Source organism: Acyrthosiphon pisum, chromosome A2, assembly GCF_005508785.2.
Source record: "Acyrthosiphon pisum isolate AL4f chromosome A2, pea_aphid_22Mar2018_4r6ur, whole genome shotgun sequence".
Classification (NCBI taxonomy): domain Eukaryota; kingdom Metazoa; phylum Arthropoda; class Insecta; order Hemiptera; family Aphididae; genus Acyrthosiphon; species Acyrthosiphon pisum.
The window spans coordinates 25,210,403-25,225,985 of NC_042495.1; the positions used below are offsets into that span (position 1 = coordinate 25,210,403).

The 15,583-nt window shown below is 27.0% G+C and overlaps 1 protein-coding gene across 1 annotated transcript in view; it reads left to right on the plus strand.

Moving 5' to 3' along the window:
- Positions 1–5,420: 5,420 nt before the first annotated feature.
- Positions 5,421–15,583, plus strand: part of LOC100574484 (protein CBFA2T3) — a 130,593-nt gene continuing 120,430 nt past the window's right edge. The window contains exons 1-2 of the mRNA XM_029490415.1: positions 5,421–5,783; positions 7,384–7,500. The gene's annotated coding sequence lies outside the window, so the exon portion shown is untranslated. The remainder of the gene's footprint in view (positions 5,784–7,383; positions 7,501–15,583) is intronic.

Here is a 15,583-nt window from a genome sequence, read left to right on the forward strand (position 1 = left end):
TTTTGACAACACATGCTTTAAAAAGCCACTCGTTACGCCCGCGGGAAGGTACATTTTTCTAACTATTTCACAAATTGACAATTGCATTATGAAATTAATACGTAGGTATATGTAATTTATGTCTATAAAACTACTAATTAATTGTAGTATAAATAGTACAATAAAAGTTAATACTTCATATTTCATTAATTTAAATTCAATTTTTTTATAATAACTTTTAAATTTATTAACTTATTTACAACAAATATTAAGTAACAGTAAAATGCGTCTTTTCTACCATAGTGCTTTTGCAGGTATTTACTATTTAATTGTTTTTGTCGATAAAAAAAAAATGGTATTTAAAATATAGAAAAACTATTCTTTAAAATCACTGAAAAAGGTGTATCAGCTTAAAACTGTTTGGGCCCCTTTCATTTTGGTACTTGAGAAAGCCCCGGGGCTTTCGCCCCGTCTAGATCCCCCCTTACTCCGGCCTTGAGTCTATACTATAAAAGCAAGTCCCGATTTTTTGTAACGCATACAAATCCACACCGTTCAACGTATCGTCACCAAATTTTTTACTGTTATACCTAACAGTCTGCATTGCTCATGATCACGGGAATGCATCGGTTTATATTTTGTTTTTGTCGTTGAATTTTTTTTTACATTAGGGTTGAAGAAATATTTTGATAATGACAGAAAAATCACAAATATTAAATAGTAATAATCTTACAATTTAAATAGCTGTTATATATAAACTCAAGTCAATACCGACGTACCGTATAATGGTATGAAGAATAGGTTCGCGTGATGTATAGGTACTTAATTATGCTATAATTAATCTAAAGGTATATTGAAAATATGGCATTGGGTTTATACGCAAAAAAATAAATAAATAAATAAATTTATAATCAAATAATAATAATAATATACGTATTGACACAAAGTTACAAGTCCCAACGTATAATATATTTTTTAATACTGACCTACCTACCATAGGTTGTTTTTTTGTTTGAAATTTTTATATACCATTTCGTAAATACATTTGATTAGAACTTAAAAAGCTTATACTTAGGTAGGTACCTAAAAAAATATTATGCCTATTTTAGTATTATAAACAACTTATAAGAAGTAATAGGACATTGTATTGAATCATCAAACTTTTTTACTCACAAATAAAATATTATTACCTATATATACCTAAATAGAAAAAAGCTAAAATAAGTCAAGATTTTTAAATACCTATTTATATTTTATATACAGCCCAAGAGTTAAGTTAAAAATCGTTTTTTTTCTTATATACATTTTTGGCGAAAATCAAGTCTAAAGTTATTTATTTTTATTTTTTCTTGACATAAAATGTAAAAATATATTTAAATAAAAATCTTTTTAAAACTAATACTCGCTCCGACGAGATTCTAATTTATTGCTATTAATTTTTTCAATAATGTGAATAAGTATTATTTAATATGAGAGATTACCGTAAGTCTTCTGCAGAAAGCACATTCATGATATCCTCCGTATTCGCCATTCCACATTTATTACAACTGCGAATTATCGTACTTGTAGTTATTTCCAAACTAAAATTAATTCAAACAATTTTTAAATCACGTATTAGAAAAAAAAAACATATTATATAGAAATAAATAATTATTGAACTATTACTGTAATATAAAGTGGCACGAAAAAAAAATAAATATAATTTTGTACGAAAAAAATGAACACTAAGAAATCAAACTATACACTGACGGCAAAAATTCGCAAACAAACATAATATAAACATAGAATAAACATTACACGAAGTCACCTGGACAACGAAAAAAACGCGTACGAGTGTTGTAGCCGGTCTATGTTGTAAAATTTCAATAGCTTTGAGATAGAACTTTTTTTTTCTTCTAATATACATTTTTGGTGATTAAAGAAGTCTATAATTATTTATTGTTTATTTTTTTTTGGTATAAAAAATAAAAATATATTTAAAAAACTATCATTGTAAAACTAATGCTCGCTCCGATTAGTATGTAATTTATTGCTTTTAATTTTTTCAATAATGTGAGTATAGGTAGGTATATATTAAATGAGAGATTACCGTAAGTCTTCTGCAGAAAGCACATTCATGATATCCTCCGTATTCGTCGTACCACATTAATTAATACAACTGCGAATTATCGTACTAGTAGTTATTTCCAAACTAAAATCAATTCAAACTATTTTTAAATCACTTATTAACAAAAAAATGTACACAAATTAATAATTATTGAACTATTATTGTAATAAAGTGACACGAAAATATAATTGTGTACAAAAAAAATGGTCGCTAAGAAATACAGACGGCACTGTCGACAAAATCAAAAATAATATAAACAATAAACATAGAATAAACATTACAATATGAAGTCTCCTGGACAACTAAGAAAACGCGTACGAGTGTTGTAGCCGGTCTATGTTATTTCCAAATATAAATAGTAATACAGTTAAACTCTTAAACCTCTTTATAACGGACACCCTATAAGACGGAAATCTCCCTAGAGCAGAAAATGACAACGTTCTCGAATAAAACCTATATGTACCGTATATTTTGGTCTCCCTTTAACGGAAAACTCTTTATAACGGAAACAGTTGTTGGTCCCAAGCGATTCCGTTATAGAGAGGTTTTACTGTACACCCCATATTATTAGATTTCAATAGTTATGCTCAATTTCTAAAATTTTTACACTTTGTAATTTAAACAATACCTGCACTGGCGGGCCTCAATACGTATTTTTTGGTAAACGTAAATTTTAATTATTTTTAGATTGTTGTTTTCAATACCTACAGCACTAATCTTTGATAAAAAAAATTTATGTAGGTTAGTTGAAATTAAATTTTAAATCCGCCTTGCTTCTGATTGGAATCTTTAAATATAAATCAACGTAAATTGAATAGCAAAGTATTTATATTTATATTATTTTTATTATGATAAACAAAAAAATTAATTTTGATAAAACGTTTTATGTTCTTTCATTATATTTTTTAAAGAAAATTCTAAATGCACACAACAATACAACATTGAGAGCTAATATACAGTAATTCCATAGAATAATTAATGTAATTATCTACCTGCTGTACATATACATCATAAAATATAATGTTGTTTAATTTTTTTATTGATTTTGTGGCTACAGATACTGACTACAAACATTGGCACCGAAGTTTATTTATTTAAACTGTTCTTGTTTAATATTATAACTGTCGTAATACCAACCACGAAAACTTTTCTATTATAATGTTATACCTACCTAGGTACATATAATATGTCAACCATGTAAATTAGGTAATAACGTAAATGCCTAGCCAATATCATTGTTTGGCGAAATATTTAAATTGGGTCAGAAATTTAATAATACCTACATATAAGATAAATTATAAATTTATACTTAATATTACATAAATAAAAATTGAATGTACTGTGACACATTATATAGGTAGATACTAGATATATGGTATAAAACGTGTTAGTAGGCATGCATGTGTACAAATATTATAATTTAATTAATATAATTATTAATTAATTACTATAACAAATAAGTTATCGCGATTTATACTGTATCCCTACTATATAGATGACATATTATATAAACATTATACATTAAATAACAAATAAACAAAATCTAAACTTATTTTCACATTGTCGCTTTATATATTAAATAAACAATAATTTATTTAGCCCATTGATTACATAATATAATACCTACCTATTATTATGACAACATTTTTAAATAAAGAATAAAGTATAATATTTTATTATAATTGTATTTGTGTTGTAAACAAATTGTTGCCCTCCCCCCGACCTTTGCTCTGGATTCGTGCCTGGACAATGGACATATTATGTATCTGATGGACGGCTATTTTTTACGATATCCACTTATTAGAGCCGGAAAGAACGTATTATTGTTAGTACCGATCATAGATAAATTTATAAACTTTACAGCGCAAGTCCGTTTCCAATTAAAATTATCAAATATATTTTTAAAATGTTTATATGCATAACACTGTTTACAAGTTGTAATAAGTAGGTACTTACCTAAAATTAAGAGTTCACCTTACAACCTAGATTTTTGATTTAAAATTTTTATTTGTCTTAAGTTTGAAAAGACCGAAGTATCGTCATTACCTAGGATATATTTCTAAATACATCATTGACTGGAAATAATGGACATTCGTGTTACTACCTAGTCAATATTGACTAATCATTAACGTTAATTCCTTAATTTACGTGTTTGCCGCGGTAACATATTTATTTAATAATATTATTAAAAACTTGATGTTTATGATCATTTAATTAATCCTATTTTTAATTCATAAACTTTCATATTGTATAAACTGTGAATTTCGTCAAATACTTATATGTGTTTTTATTTATTTTATATTTCGTTAACATTTGTATTTTTTGAAATTTGAAAATATATTTATTTTATTTTTATATTGGTCTCCCTGATGATCATAAATATTTTTTGTGTCTGACATTGGATATATTTATGTATACCAATACAACTAAAATATAAAATAAACACTTTTTGGTGTTTACTGATTTTTAATTTTAAAATGTTCTAAAATCTGAGTTTGTTTTTGATTAATATTGCAAACAGTATTATTTTTTACGCGAGTTAAATATTTTAATTTTGTTATTTTTATTATACTTCTCAGGTAAAGCACATAATATTAGGTGTTTATAATATATATTATACAATAAATTAAATGTTTTGATTTAACTCGAATAGGTCAAAGTGGCACAACAAAGGTCCATTTACAAAAGTGGAGAGGAGGTGTATGAAGAAAAATGTACTACCTTGATATTACAATAAAAATTATGCAACTTTACGACTACGCACTACGAGTAGAATTATTTATTCGTAAACAATTACACTGTTAGACTTTTTGAAGAACAAATAATATTGTAATATACGTTGACAATGACAAAAAGCTATAAAAGTCCCTACGAACAATATTTTTTGTAATAGGTACCTATTACCTATTTGACTTTCTAAAATCGTTATTTTTTCTTTCAATATCTAATTTAACTAGGTATAAGTACGTAAACATTTAAAGTTAAAAAGCTTGAAAAAATAGTTAGCTACCAGTATGTATTTTCTATGTTGTTTATCTGTTATATGAACAGATTAAAAACCTTGTAAAATTATTAGGACCTTGTATTGAATTTTCATGCTTTTTAATTACAAATAAAATGTTACTAAAATAAAAAGGTAAAAAATTTCAAATATTTATGAATATACCTAGGTCGAATAAGATCCAAAATAATTTTAAAACTGTAAATAGTTTTTTTTTCTCGAAAAATACATGTACTTATACAATTTTTAATTTTCAATTTTTTTTATATAAAAACTAAAAAATAGATTTAAAAAAACCACAAACCATTGTAAAACCAATACATTCATCGTTCCTATATGAAAGTCTAATTTATTGGTTTTAACGATGACACTATGCGAATAAATTGTGAAAAATTACCGCAGATGATAGCACATTCATGATATCCGTAGTTGTAGCTAGTCGTCGGTGTACATCAATAGTACCGTGGTCGCTCGTTCAAATTATTATAAAATTGCGTTTTATAAAAAAATGTATACACGAATTGAGTTGTTATAAATTGTCACTAAAATAATTTTTTTTGTACTAGAAAATAATTTGTACGAAATTAAAACAATACTGAAGACGAAAATTCGCAATCGGAACAACGTATAAACGTATAAACATGTTATTACATACCCATGGAATTTCTCCTGGACAACGAAAACAACGCATATTAGGTTTGTAGCCAGTTCGTTTTATTTCCTAAGAGAACATAATAGTAATATGCATAAGTTTTTTTTTTTTATTATTATCTATTTATTTATACGCCTCAACCGCTAAGTCATTGAAGTTTCTAAAATTTACATTACAATAATAATTATAGTTTCATACAAATTATTTTATGTATATGATACATTAATGGTTTATATTATTCTAATTACATAATATGTGATATAACCAATGTCAATATGCCATTATTCGTCTCTTTTGAGGAGTTGAAGAAGAAACGATTTCATCTCTGGGTTGGGTGCCGATATTTCACATAGATTGTATAGGGGAATAGTGGGGATCATAGGTCTATCCTTCGAATCATTCTGGAGGCATTGGGTTAGTAAGTGTTAGGACTTAGAACACGTCTTCATAAAAAATTTGTTCGATTTCTTAATTTTTTACAGTTTTAAAATTTTAACAATATGATTATACGTATCTAGTTGTCGGTAAACATTAATCTTAAGAGTTAAACTTTTTTAATTGTTTTTAGATTATTGTTTCTAATACCTCATGCTATACTTAAGTGGTAATACAAATACGTAATGTTAAGTGGTTGAGCTGGATTTAAATTTTTAATTAAAAAATGTATTTACACTGCCTATGCAAACATTGGAGTTGAAGTAAGTATTATTTAAACTGGTCTTGTATAGTGTATTATTATAATTATTATTCAAAATAGAAATATTATTGGTTTGTAACGGTAAGACGTGTGGCTTTCTTATAATAAATGCTGCAAGAGAAAAGGGATGATTGTAAAATGTATTTACCTAACCTATTAGATAAAGTCACCATAAAGCCATAAAGTCACCATAAAGCCACTCTCTGGTCGGCAAACCGTGTCGTCCTTTCAGCCAGTGCACGCGTAAAATTTCAATAAAATTTTTGTAAACTGTTTGTACATCGCTTGAACTACTCATAACTCGCTTTAAAACGAAAATACTATAATAAAAATCCTATTTCATTGTCCAGATAATAATCTTACCTTTAAATTGTATAAGAAGTCGATTCGCTCTAATTTTTGAAACGAACGGAGATAAACGTGTTCTGCTGAGCGTAAAATGTGCTGTGTTACGCATATTTTGTAAGACGGATACAACAAATGCCACTGTAACGTCCCCTTAATGTTGCACTATGTGGTTTTATATATTTTCCGGTTCTCTTATATATTGTTTTCTATATCATTGAGTGTGCAGCCTTTGTATGGATCTTACGAGAATCTGTTTATAATTGTACAGTTTATAGATTACTAACTATTTTAAACATAATATATAGATTGTAATAAAATGCATCATTTTTTTCACAATTATTTATTATTTAAATTGCATTCGGAATATCAGGACCTAGCACAGTTCTGTTATTTTATTTTTCGCGACTGATGTTCTCGTGCCAACTTGATCGTCAATTTCTTAATTTCATAATTTAATGGTTATAAACAATAACAATATGCAATATATACTTCGTAATATTATATGCATTTAACACGATCAAATAATTTAAAATTTATTTTACAAATATGTTCTACGAATATTGAATCAATAATGCCATGTATTGTATACATACCTATAGGTATACCAGTGTAGCGTACACAACTACGCCGCATATTGTTGCTGTGCACCTGTGTCCATCGATTTTTCCACGTGTCATACACAAAGGACACAACTAAGTTTTGGTTCAAAGAATCAGGTAAACTATACTTTATATGTATAATACTGGTGCGTTTATAAAGCGTGACAGAAGTAGACGACTTATAATCAATCTGTGGTCATATTATAAACATATTTCAACGCGATAAATTCTAGAGAGACATTACGACGATACGCGTATTTTGCATTTGTTTACCTGCATACAGTTTGCCGGGTAGTGAACAGATGGCCAAACTCATCTTCCTTTATCGTACAGCGGCTTGAATATAATTTTTTTCGTACTACACACTTTATATGGAGTTACCGCGGGAGGCTTTGAAGCCCCCCCCCCCCCCACCAAAGTGTATTTAATCCACACACATAAACATAGAATAGTCGATTTCTATTTCTATCTTTATCTACAGAGTATACAGAATTACAGACGCAGCATCACAATAAAACAATTTATGTCGGTTTATCGATACGATTATTAATTATTATTAGGGCTCGGATTTTAAAGCAAATGCTTCTTTTTGTATATATAAGATAGAAATCTGATTTTTATACATAAACTCGTTTCACGTAATTCTGACTCCAAATAAACGATTTCATTTTGGCTCTTTCTGTGCTGCTTATTCATTGTTTTTTTTTTCAGTTATTCTAGCTGTGGAAATTGAAGTGAGAGTTTTCACTAAAAAAATTTTTTATTTATTTAATAAGAAATGTGAAAGCCCGGAATACGGACTAAATGGTTATATTGGATTATTATAGTTTTTGTTATCGGCTTAATTGTATATCTATGTATAATATAAATATAGATTTTATTGTAGATTATCGATCTACAGACAACCTACAGGTCGATAGCTTATGGCCTGTAGAACCTACGCTCAGTACTCGCATAACATCGTTATCGACCAGTTCAAAATTTAAGTTTTATAGTGTTGTAATTTATATGAATGCGAAAAGTTAAAACAAATGCATTTTTTAAAAAAAATAGTCTTAGAATTTGGTGAAGAATTTTTTTCAAATAGACGGATCGATTTTATATTGCAAACTTTGTAAAATAAAAGTGTCATTTTATCACTAATTCATGTTATTTTTTGGTCATGATTTTTTTTTGCTTTTTTAAAAAATAAATATGCTTCACTTTTGCTTTTTTAAAACAATTTTAAAACAATTTTGAGCTTTTTTTGTTATTTATTATACTTTAAAATCCGAGCCCTAATTACTAGGTATACGTAATTTCACAGTAAATGCACTGAACTATTATAAAACAGACAGTGAATTGCGAAATAAAATTTAAAAGAAAAAAATCCCCGATTCTAGGAAAAATGATCCCTAGACTACGATATTACTCACGAACGATAGTCACACGAATCGATCAAATGTTTTTTAAATGCTAATTTGTGTAATTACCACAATGTTAATATTTAATTACAAATTAAAGGTTTAGAAATACTTGCCATTAAAAAAAAATAAAATATATAGTGAATAATTTTCAAACAATAATATTATTTTGTTTTACATCACGATTTGAAACAACATACTTATGTTAATGATTCTTTTAAAAGAATAGGTTCATTAAATATTGTTTGAAAATTATTTGTATTACTTGAAATATCGATTATTCGAAATATTTTTATTTTTATTTTATAATATTTTAAATATTTTAAATATTGTATCTATGAGCAAAACTTGTAAAAACGACTTAGAAAAAACTGTAAAAAATGTTACTAGTCATTAGACACTTTTTAATTTCGTATTCCACACTTAATATTTCGTACTACACATCGTGTGTCGTACCACACACAATTTCATTCCCTGCCTAACACAGATTTTTCATTTATAAATAGTCGATAATGGTTAATTAATATTAGGTTTTTATATTTCTAAACATTTGTCTAGAAAACCTTATATCCCGGACGTGTCCGTTTGTCTGTCTGTCAGTACCTATACATAGTTACGATTTTTTATATATTGTGGGTACAAGGCGATTCTTTTATCGTGAACCATTGATTATTTGAAAAAGTATTAATGTTTTTTAATGTATTCATTTAATCGTCGAAAGCAGAATACTTTTCTGAGTAATTCGATATATAAAAATCGAATTTAGGACGAGTAATTTATGAGTTGTAAGTTTAGATGGGTGGAGTGGAGTGGTACGTGGTTAGCCGCAAAATGTTGGTCCACTACTCCGCTCATCTAAACTTTAAATTCTTATACCTCATAAACTACTCGCCGCAAATTCGATTTTTATGAATATAATACTTAGGAAAAAATTCTGCTTTGTGAAATATGAAATTATAAATCTTTGTTGTCTTTCAAAAAAGTAAAAAACACAAAAATTATAACGATATAAAAAATATTAAAAAGTACATAATATTATAATTTTAAAAATGTTATTTTTTTCAACTAGAAATCATGTTAACCTTTTTTTCTAAAAATGATATAATATCCAAATCTCCCAGGTAGGACTTAACAATTATGAATCAAGAAGAAATGTTGCTGACATTATTATGTTAATATATATGATTTATCAAAATGGTTGTATTAATTACCTTGGATTTATTTCTACGATTTATTTTGATACATCCAATCGCTGTAAAAGAAATAATATTTTGTTCATTTCATGAAAACAACTACCTATATAGTTCCACATCGGTTTTTCCTGAAGCTTTATCATAGCTTCAGCTAACCTTATATTACTGGGCAATTAGTGAGCATGTAGATTTTTTTTATGTCATGACTTGTGTTTAAACAAAATTTATATCCAGCATTGAATCTATAGTTATTATTTAATTACACATATTATACTATTATTAAATTAAATCTATGAAATATGTTACTAATTATTTATTATTCTTCTTCAGTATTTTTATTATTTTGTTATTGTATTTTTGTTTATTATTATCAATGTCACAACTCACAAACTAAGTTCGCATTCTTTTCCTCAATATTGTTTTTCATTATTTCGATTTTATAGCTATATTTCTGATGCTTGTTAAGTTGAGATTTTATGTATTTCTCTGTTCTTTATTATCATAAAAGATCACTGACCCGTTTACAATGAAATAAATAAATAAAAATTTAAATTTATTCCACCTATACTGAAATTTAAGTACCTATGCCCTATGGCCATGTCTGCATATTCTGAATTTCTGCGGACTGAACTTTTATAAATTATAATTGACAATTGTAGTTCTTCTTTATAAATATACATTATACAATATATATATATGTATTTATGTATTTCTACTCCTTTGCAGTATTATTATAAGTTTTATCAAAAAATATGATAAATATTGAAACGTCAAAAACAGTAAATGCAATACATAAAATAAAAGTTCGTTTACACATAAAATACAATTATTAAGCTTCAGATCTTTAGAGTTATTTATATTTTCTTCTTTACATATAGGTACGCTCTTGATATTTTCTAAAGGAAAATCAAATTGAACAATTTTAACATCGAGATTACAATTTCTGATAATATTTATTGAATTCTATTCAGCTATAATAAAAGCGTATATACCAGTAATTGAAATATCAAAATATACTCAACTTAAAACAGAAAATACTTTGTACTACGCTTTGTACTTGGCTTTTAGTTAAAATATTATTTTTAGATCTGAGTGCTTATAATACGCACACGTTCAAGTTTCTCATTAAAATCGACGTCAATGTGTTCAAAAATATTATAATTAATTTAAAATAGTCATGCGCATATTTTTATTTGCACCCTAGAGTTTCATCAAAATAATGTACCTTCTTTTAAATCTTGAAACATCATGCAATCGCATTTGTCTTTTTTTTTTAGTAGAACGTCGTGTAAATTTAAAATTTTTTCATACTAAATAAATAATAATAATAAAAGCGATCCACTTAATATTCGGGGACTGGGGATATTTAAATAATTAATGGTACAAACAAAAATATCATCAGTTTCATGACGACGAAATGAAAACTATTAATAAATATAATAAGGAAAGATGGAAACGTAATATGGAAATGTAACGCGAACGGCTCACTCGAGACTTTCTAAGACGGATGAAGGTAGTCATATAAAGAGTTTTTTAAGCTTTCGTATAATGTTTTATTTTCCCGCTGGCAGATGTGAACTGACATGCCTTTTGAGCAAATCAGCGTGACAGATCAGCAAGTGCAGCTGGACAGCAGCATTTATTAATTCCACAGTCGACGCACAAAATCCACATTTATTTTGAATCTCACACGGTTTCGGTGCACTCAGATATGAAGTTAACACGCCTCCCGAAATTATATTCAGAACATAATATTTTATCAAATAGAATAATGTGTTTTCGAGTATATATTTTGATCGAATCGCCATCGAGTTTTTATATTTTAAAACTGAATTTTTTTTTAATTTCAAAATATTCAATTTGTAAATCTGGTATTTAGAAAACTTTTTATTGTGAAACATTTATCTAAGTCAGATGGTTTTTTCAATATGATTTTTTAATTTTAAAAGTGAGGTAAGACTCATGAATTGGAAAAATAATTACTTTTTAAAAAAATACTTAGATTTTAATAATAGTATCTATTTAAAAATACTCTTAAAATATTTTTATAAAGTTCATACTTTTTGAATTTAAAATGTTTTCTACGTCTGGATAAATTTTGCTCAACAAAAATAATGAGATCTCAAACAATAGTAAAAAATAAACTACATAACCTAAATAATGGTTTTTACAATCCACTTTTTTCTAAAAATTAGTTTACAAAGTGGTTATTTTGAATTTTTCAGTAATAATCAACTATATTTAATATTTTTATTTACTTTGGTCTCTCCTCAAGCACGGCCTTTGGTTTTCGAGGAGATGTTACTTAGTACCTAATTTATATAATATAATGTATATGTAATTGTTGATGCTTTATAACAACAATAAAATATAATTAAATTATGTATTTCCGAGTATTTGATATTGAATCGATCGAGTTACTTTTACTATGAGATTTTTCAGAGGTTCTACCTTGTTTTTTTTGTACGATGATTTTTAAGTCTCAAATTTTGAGTTGAACTTGAATTTACCTATCCTATTACGTTACACGACTTATACAATAGGTATACCTATCTACTTAGGTGTGTTTGAGCGTTTCGTTGAACCAATAACAATAGTTATTTCGTATAATACTATGATTTATAGAAGTTTTTTTCGTAAGCTGTTCAAAGCAAATAAATTTCAAAAATACAATATTAATTTTAGACCGAATATAAATACCGTATCCCAGCCCTAATCTATTATAGTAATTTAGTATTTTTACCATATATACCAACAGTATGTGCTTGTATAAACATGCGAATAATTGAATGGGTCGTAAAAAAAAAATAGTACAACTGCAGAGCTTAATTAAACTCTTATTGCTTTATTTCTAACAATCTGCTCGTGCAATGTATATACGGTGATTAATACAACCTGTGGAGGGGTTTTTTTTTTTAATAGAATGTATATACATAATTATTTTAAATGGCAATCCAGAAGTGTTTTTACTCTTTTAGACAAACAAAAATAATTTATAACTACAGAGTATACTCTCGGTGACTCGAATCTCACGTGGAAAAAAAAGCGGGTAGGTGGATGTCGCTCAGCTGTGCAGTAGGTTATAAGTGGGCCACTGTATAATTGGATTGCGTTCAATTTGAATCCAATGATATAATATCATTGTATAAGAAAAACGATTCTGAGCGGAGACGGTTTGTCAGTCTGGATATTTTATATTTTGTTATTATTTATTTTATCATGTAAGTTGAATTAATATTAAAATATGATAATTTTTTATTCGTTTCTATGGTGATAAACAAAGCGTTACAAATTAAAATCCCATTTTTAGCGTTTTTTTGTAATTTTCCGGTGGTTTTTCCCGTGGCATTAAATAACTATTAAGAAAATCGAAAAATTACCTATCTAAAGTACCATCTTGATCCAATTTGCTAAAAGATAAGGTACTATATGTTGAAATCGAAACACTCCTGGAAGAAATTTTGTATACAGGATATAAAAATAAAAAGAAAAGGAAAAAAAAATAAACACCATTGTAAAAACAATAGCTCCCTCGCTTCGCTCAGAATCTAAAAGGTTAAAATAAAATAATAAAAAATGTTATACCTCGGTACCGCTTAAATAACATATTTTTGACAAATACGTTATAATATTTTAATGAATTTTGTACTTATTACATTCTTTCATGACTTCTTTTATACGAATTAAATCAGCCTATCGCCTTGCAATCAATTTTAAAATATATGTTCTATTAGTTCAAAGCAAATGGCAACAGTGCAGTTCAAAGTTGCAGATAAAAATCGTACGAAATCGTGTTTCACCAAATTGTATTCGTTAAATGTAGAGAATTTTGAATTATCAAGGTTCGAGTTACCGAGATACTGAATGATATTATAATATTGTAATAAGTGGATTTAAAATTTTTATGATAATAATATATGATTTATAGAGACAAATAATAATAATATTTTTTTTTAGTAGTTAACAGGTCAATCTTATCTCAAACATCATATAAACGTATACGATAAAATATATTTATTTGTTTGTTTATTTATAAAAAAATAGTAATATGTTATTGGCGCATGGCAGAGCTACGACAACAGTGTCATCGCAAACGTTTGTACGAATAATGACACATAGGAAATTGGTTTTGCGGCTACCGTTTTCGTCAAAGGCTACAGACGTCAAAAGCAATACGATAACTAAACTACAATAAGTATGTACATATTGTATTCTGCAAAACCTTTTTAATAACGGAGAATATTGTAAATCTGTTGTGGACTTTGTTGGGCGGGTTGTACACAAGAATCGTAGGTTTTATTACGACGGTCTAAAAGACTCGTTTGGAACGAACATGACGTACCTATACAAAGCATTATTATTATTGTGTACTTCATTCGGTCGTCCGATTTATCGGTCATTTCGTTTGGTATACGGTATGATGAGTGTATGACGTGCAATTTAAATTCAATTTTCGTTTCGTATTGAAATTATACCGCAAGAATCAAGTGGGAAAAAAATCTGAACATTATCTCATTTTTACCTATTGTTAGAAAACTTGCTGATCAAGCACTCCGATTTTTAAAATTTAACTATATTATATAGGTACCATGTTTTAAAATATTTAGATTTTTATACCATTTACAGAGTGGCGATAGAAATTATTTTTTTTTTTAATCAAAATCACCTTTTTTGTGTATATTAAAGATGCATTTTTGAAAATGTCGATTCATTTAAAACGAAATACGAACAAGTAGTATTTGAGTTATTAAGTTATATTTAATTTTGGGTACCTACTCAGGAATCATGATATTTGGTCTGTGATAATTGTAGGTTTGGAGAATATAATGATTTTAAGATTGAAGTTTTTGCCTACTAATTAATATTTTATAATTCATGACAATCTACTGTCTGTGTTTAATAAACACCACATTAAATATTAATTTTTTTAAAACCATTTTTATTTTTTAAGTATTATCCTTCATTAAATTAACTGTTCATATTTTTACCAAGCAATATCAGCATTATTAGCTTGTCGATTTAGTACTTACAATAAAAAAAAAGGTGGGTAAGTGGATGTCGCTCTGCTGTACAGTAGGTTAGAAGTGGGTCACTGTATAATAGACAGTATTAAATTTGATGATACAATTCAATGATATAATATCACTGTATAAGAAAAACGATTCTGAGCGGAGATGGTATATCAGTCTATGTATTAGACATATATATACTTATCTATGGTATTAAAAAAAAATTGACCTATAATAGGTACCTATAATAGGTACCTATAATAAATTCCAAATTAATCATATCATAATATCTATTAGGTACTTATAAGTTATAACGCGTTATACATCAACAAAAAACCGTGGTAAAATCATAGATATATAATAGTATACTTTAGAAGTACCCACGAATAATATTATACAATCACAACAAAATAACTAAAAGAGTTATCCTAGGTTTTTAATATGTAATTTCGTCCAAATTTGTACTTAAAATGTTTATAAATAAATTGTTTAAATGTATATTTTAGATTTTTTGGTAACAGAATTAATTACTTACGTGGAATCGTTGTTTTAAATTTTTAACTCTTAGATACAAAAATTGAACATTTTATAAATT